A 6,268-nucleotide genomic window follows, 5' to 3' on the forward strand; every position below is an offset into this window, starting at 1 on the left:
ACAGCGAGGTATTTTAGGGAGAGTGACCTATGCTAAGAAATGTCCTTTCTGACGTGAACTATCCCTGTTATGTCACCATCTCTGAACGGCAAACGGCTAAAGCTCTTGTTCTGAGGTGATGCCCGGTCAGACTCTAAACAGGCTCCTATTGTTTGCCCACTGGACAGTTCATTAGGTTTTTAAGAATGGGAACAGTCAGTCGTTAAGAGGAGGAAGCAGAACCCATGGCTCTTATCAGCGTGAGATCGGTGCCTGCCAGAGATGAAGAAGGGCAGACAGGGAGAACAGGCTGTCAGGTGCGGATGTGTTTTCAGAAGAGCTCTTGCATGAAAGAGCTGTGCCAACATAGCAATGCCGCCGGCGACAGGTAAAGGTGGTGTGTCCAGCGAGGCAAAGAGGGGCCTCAGTAGCTCTTTGTTGTACTAGGATTGGGTCCAGGTTGTGGGCCGAGAGAGAGAAAACAGAGGCCCAGATTCTCAGGCCTTGTCTACACAAGAAAGATACGTTATTTGACCAGTGGTGGGATTTTAATCTGAGGTAGTTCAGCCATGAAAACCCCTGTGTGGAGGCTCTTCTTTCCATTCAAATCAGGTTTATGTTGTGTTATCCTAAACTGACCAGGAATCGGCTGTGTTTTAAAGCACTGAATCAGTGTGGTCTGTGTTGTAAACAAGACTGCTTCTGTAAAATGTTGCATTTAAACTTCACAGAGATGACCTTATCGGCAGCTGAACGGCTGCGCAGAATTAGAAAGCGGCCAAGAAGAACTAAGGAGGACTTTCTGAGTGAGGTTATGCTGCACTCTGCTGCCGAGAAACAGGAGTTGAAGGCGTGGCGGGACAGCGAGAAGAACAGGGGATCTCAAACTGGGGTTTGGACCCCTCGGGGGTCACAAGGTTATTACATGGGGGGGTCGTGCGCTGTCAGCCTTCACCCCAAACCTCACTTTACCTCCAGCATTTATAATGGTGTTCAATATATTTAAAAGTGTTTTAATTGATAAGGGGGGTCACACTCAGAGGCTTGCTGTGTGAAAGGGGTCACCAGTACAAAAGTTTGAGAACCACTGGAGGAGAGGGACCGAAAGGAGAACACGGCACACCAGAACAAAGCCACTGAGCGGCTCTTAACGGTTATGGAGCGCCACGCGGACGTGCTCCAGGCGATACTAGCTCTTCAAACCGAGCAGCTCCGCGCCCGCCCTCCCCTGCAGCCGCTGTCGCAAATCTCTTTCCCATGCAACCTTGACACACACCACCAACACACTCTTATCAACCTCCTGGCTCCAACCTGTACCCGCGGCATCCCACTCCTCCCCGCTCACAGTCCAGCACTCGGACTCCCACCACAGGCGCCGACTTCTTCTGCCGCTCCTCCCCTCTCCCTCCCGAAGCTCGCTACAGCTGTTTGGCGGCGGCAAGCGCTGGGAGGTAGGTGGACGAGCGCGGACGCGGCGCGCTCAGGGGAGGAGGTGGAGGAGGAAGTGAGGTGGGGCGGGGCGGGGAGCTTGGCTGCCGGTGGGTGCAGAGCACCCACTAATTTTTCCCCGCGGTTGCTCGAGCCCGGGAGCAACCACGGAGTCAGCGCCTATGACTCCCACTACCCACAACACCCAGCCCTCTGCATTTTGGCCCTGCTGAAGTACAGCACCCGCTGCATCGTACTCCAAAGGAGAAGGTGGGGTATGATCCCTGGCCATACACAAATCTGTAACCATCCTGGGACCCCTCCTCCTCTTGAGATCTTCCCTTCCCCCATATCCCCACCCCTCCCCCTCCCTTCTAATGATTTTTTTCCTTTTACTCTCTCTTCCGGTTGTTGTCTTTTAATAAAAGGATTGTGTTAGTTTGAAAGCAATCTTTATTCTATTAAGTGAAAGCAAGCAGAGCCCTGCAAAGCAACATACAATTATGTTAAGGTCCCTTCTTGCATCATGTGCACCAACCACCTCCTAGCATTACAAGCACTGCAATCCCGAGCATAGCAACAAATATTAGTGGCTTTCAGCTTCAAATTGCTGCCTCAAAGCATCCCTGATCCTTATAACCCTGCGTTGTGCCCCTTTAATAGCCCTGGTCTCTGGCTGTTCAAACTCAGCCTCCAGGCGCTGAGCCTCTGCGGTGAGCCCTAGCCCTGAGTGAAGCTTTCACCCTTCCCTTCACAAATATTATGGCGCGTACAGCACGCGGCTATAAGCATAGGAATATTGTCATCGTCCATGTCCAGCTTCCCATAGAGGCAGCGTCAGCGGGCTTTTAAATGGCCAAATGCACACTCCACAGTCATTCTGCACTTGTTGAACTGCTCCTTGCTGCTGGCAAATTGCCCTGTGTACGGCTTCATGAGCCATGGTATTAAGGGGTTGACGGGGTCTCCCAGGATCACAATGGGCATTTTGACTCCCCTTACGCTGATCTTCTGGTCTGTGAGGAAAGTCCCTCCTTGCAGCTTCTTTAGCAGGCCAGTGTTCCGAAAGATGCGTGCGTCATACACCTTTCTGGATCAGCCTGGGTTAATATCTGTGAAATGCCCACGGTGATCCACAAGCGCCTGGAGAACCATTGAGAAATACCCCTCACCATTAATGTACTCGGTGGCTAGGTGGTCTGGTGACAGAATTGGAATGTGCGTGCCATTGATCGCCCCTCCGCAGTTAGGGAAGCCCATTTGTGCAAAGCCATCTACAATGTCACGCATGTTGCCCAGAGTCACGGTCTTTCGCAGCAGGATGCGATTAATGGCCCTGCACACTTCCCTCAACACGAGTCCAACGGTCGACTTTCCCACTCTGAACTGGTTAGCAACCTATCGGTAGCAGTCTGGAGTAGCCACCTTCCACAGTGTGATCATCATGTGCTTCTCCAGCGACAGGGCAGCTCTCATTCTCGTGTCCTTGCGCCACAGGGCTGGGCGAGCTCATCACACAGTCCCATGAATGTGGCTTTCCTCATGCGAAAGTTCTGCAGCCACTGCTCATCATCCCAGATGGGCATCACAATGTGATCCCAACACTCAGTGCTTGTTTCCCGAGCCCCACAGCAGCATTCTACTGTGGTCAGCACCTCCGTGAATGCCACAAGCAATCTCCTGTCATAGCTACTACGTGAGCCGAGATCAACGTCACACTCCTCTTGCCTTTGTAGTTTAAGGAATAGCTCCACTGCCACCCGTGACGTGTTGGTCAGAGCGAACAGCACACTGGTCAACAGTTCGGGATCCATTCCTGCAGCCCGAAGAGGCAGGGCAGGGTGCGCAGGACACAAACCGTTGAGAATTGGCTCCAAATGCGGATGGAAGCACAGGGATTGCTGGGTTGTGAAGCAATGCATCATGGGGCATTGGGACAGGACCCAGCACGCCCCGCGACCCCCTCCACCTTCCCACAAGTCTTAGCGGCAGAAGAGAAAGAGGTGCTCTGTGGGATAGCTGCCCAGAGTGCACCACTCCGAATAGTGCCGCAAGTGTGAACACGCGATTGCGCAGGCAGCCGTCAGTGTGAACACACAACAGCGGTTTCCCTTCTGCGCTCTCTGAGCGGTGCTGTAATTGCTGACGCCTTAACTTTGCCAGTGTAGACGTGCCCTTAGGAACCCTCTGAGAACAAGGTCAAGTAGGTTTCGCTTTTTGTAGCCATGGGAGACCTGACAGTGACAATTGGCTGATAGCTAATGTAGGGTGGGATGATTTAGTTGGGGATTGGTCCTGCTTTGAGCAGGGGGTTGGACTAGATGACATCCTGAGGTCCCTTCCAACCCTGATATTCTACGGGAATGTCACACAAGACTTTGGGAAGTCCTGGGCCAAATCTCATTCAGTCACAGCCACCAACTCCACCAGCCCTTTAGAGGCAACTTAAACATGGCACTGAGAGTCTGTTTCCTCCAGCTCCGTTTAGATCAATTCATACTCTTAAGGCCAGAAGGGACCATTGTGATCATCTCATCTGACCTCCTGGACAGCACGGGCCGGAGAACTGACCCAAAACAATTCCTAGAGGAGAGCTGGTAGAAAACCAACCCATCTGGATAGAAATATTGTCAGTGTGGGTGACTGTCCCGATTACTCTCCTGGTTAAAAATGACACTCTGTTTCTAGCCTGAATTTGTTTAACTTCAACTTCCAGCCACTGGAGCTTGTTAGACCTTCCTGTGGTAGATCAAAGAGCCCATGATTAAATATTTGTCTGCCATGTAGGTATTTATAGACTAGGATTAAGTCACCCCTTAACCTTCTCTTTGTTAAGCTAACCAACAAAGGTTGAGCTCCTGAAGTCTCTCACCACAAGGCCCGTTTTCTAATCCTTTAATCATGCTTGTGGCTCTTCTCTGTCCCCTCTCCAGGGCGGGACAGAGAAGGATGATGTTACCAACATCCTTCTCGAATTGTGGACACCAGAACTGGACACAGGATTTCAGCACCGGTCGCACCCGCGGCAAAGAAAGAGGTCAAATAACCTGAAGAGCTCTGTGTAAGCTTGAAAGCTTGCTTCTCCCACCAACAGAAGTTGGTCCAGTAAAAGATATTACCTCACCCACCTTGGCAAAGCTGGATGGATTCAGTTCGGAGTGGGGGGGAGTAGCTTTTGTTTTAGTAGGGCGGTGATTGCTGGGAGAACTGCCTGCTGCTTAGGATTTTCCTTCTGTGAAAAGTGGCGACCACACTTCTCAAAGAGGAAAGGAAGCCTGTGCATCTACAGGGCTTTGCATTCCAGGAGCTGCAAACACTGCTCTCCTGCAGGATGGAATATGTGTGTGTCCCCATTCCTGCTGGAGGGGATGAGGCCTGCTCTGTTGGGGAGACACTGCCCTCTGCTGGGACATGGATACTATCTCACAGTCGCAGAGCAAAGTCTACCGCAGTGCTTACAAAAATGCCCTGAAATTTTCAGTGTGAGCACAGAACAGAGAACTGGGCGGCTTTTTAAGGCCCCACGTGGTACTCAGTCAAATAAGTCCCCATTAAACCTTTCGATCCGTTGTGATTTTTTATTCTCGCTTCTACAATTTCTATTGCATTTTTCCTATTTTGAATTATTTTGTTCCTTCTATTTAAGCAAAGAGAATAATTCCAAGGATTATTTTTGTATTAAAGTAGCAACAGAGTCTGAGGGCCCCTGGTGCCGGGCGCTGCCCAGACACAGCAAGAGACAATCCCTGTGCTGGGTGCTGCACGACCAGTGTCAGTCTGTGTCCCGTGTTAAAGATAGGAAACTGAGGCACAGAGTGATGCAGGGGCTTGCAGAGGGCAACACAGATTCTGTGGCACTGGCATGACTTGAACTCAACTCTTCTGAGTCCTGATTTAACCACAGGCCGGCCTTGCTCGCTAGGTGACTGAATGGAACATGGATCTCCTCCGGGCCCTGCCCTAGTCTCCCCAGAACAGCTCTCTCTAGAGGCCCCCACTCTCTGTGCTGGCCCCAGGCCAACCCTCACTAGGCCGCTTTTATGTTTTTCACTCAGCTGCCTCGCCACCTAGTGGCAATATGTAGAAAAAGCGAGATTGTTTCCAAAACAAATACAACAGTATATTTTTTCTTTCAACTGCAATAGCAAGACTAGGCTTGGAAGCCAGGCCCCCACTATGGGAGGAGACTGGGACCAGTGATTACAGCATGGGAAGCTGCAGGTCAGGACGCCTGGGTTCTCTTCCCAGCTCTGGGAGGGGAGCAGAGTCTAGGGGGTTAGCGCAGCAAGTCGATGTTCCTAAGCCCCAAGATTCCTGAGTTCTCGGCGCATCGGCGAGTACTTTGGCTTCTGCCTTCCCTCCAAGGCTGTTTGGGTCACTGATGCTCGGGGGCCAGTCAGACAAGCCCAGGCAGGAGGCAATTCCACCCCTCGCTAAAGCCACAAACCCAGCAGCCAGCACAAACCAGCAAGTAACACAGAGGGATTTAGACAGATTAACGAAAAACCTTGAGCGCCGAGGCTGGAGGAGAGCAGATGGCTTGACAGCTCCACGAGGAGGGGAGGGTGCACAACTGTCCTTTGCCACGATGCCCTCAAAAGCCTTGCCAATGCGTGGGCAGCTGAGACCACAGCTCATCACGCCCATGTGCTCCCAGCAGTTATCCTGGATTGGGAGCATTTGAGGGCAGGGACTGCGTGGGTAGGAGGGTCTAGTGGTTTGAGCAGCAGGGGGGTCTCTGAGTCAGGATTCCTGGGTTCTAGCCCCACTTGTGGTTAATATCTAGTGGACAACCTTGGGGGCTGGGAATCAGGACGCCTGGGTTCTATTTGGCGGCAGAGAGAGCTCTAGTGCTTACAAC

This window comes from Trachemys scripta, chromosome 24, assembly GCF_013100865.1.
Source record: "Trachemys scripta elegans isolate TJP31775 chromosome 24, CAS_Tse_1.0, whole genome shotgun sequence".
Classification (NCBI taxonomy): Eukaryota; Metazoa; Chordata; order Testudines; family Emydidae; genus Trachemys; species Trachemys scripta.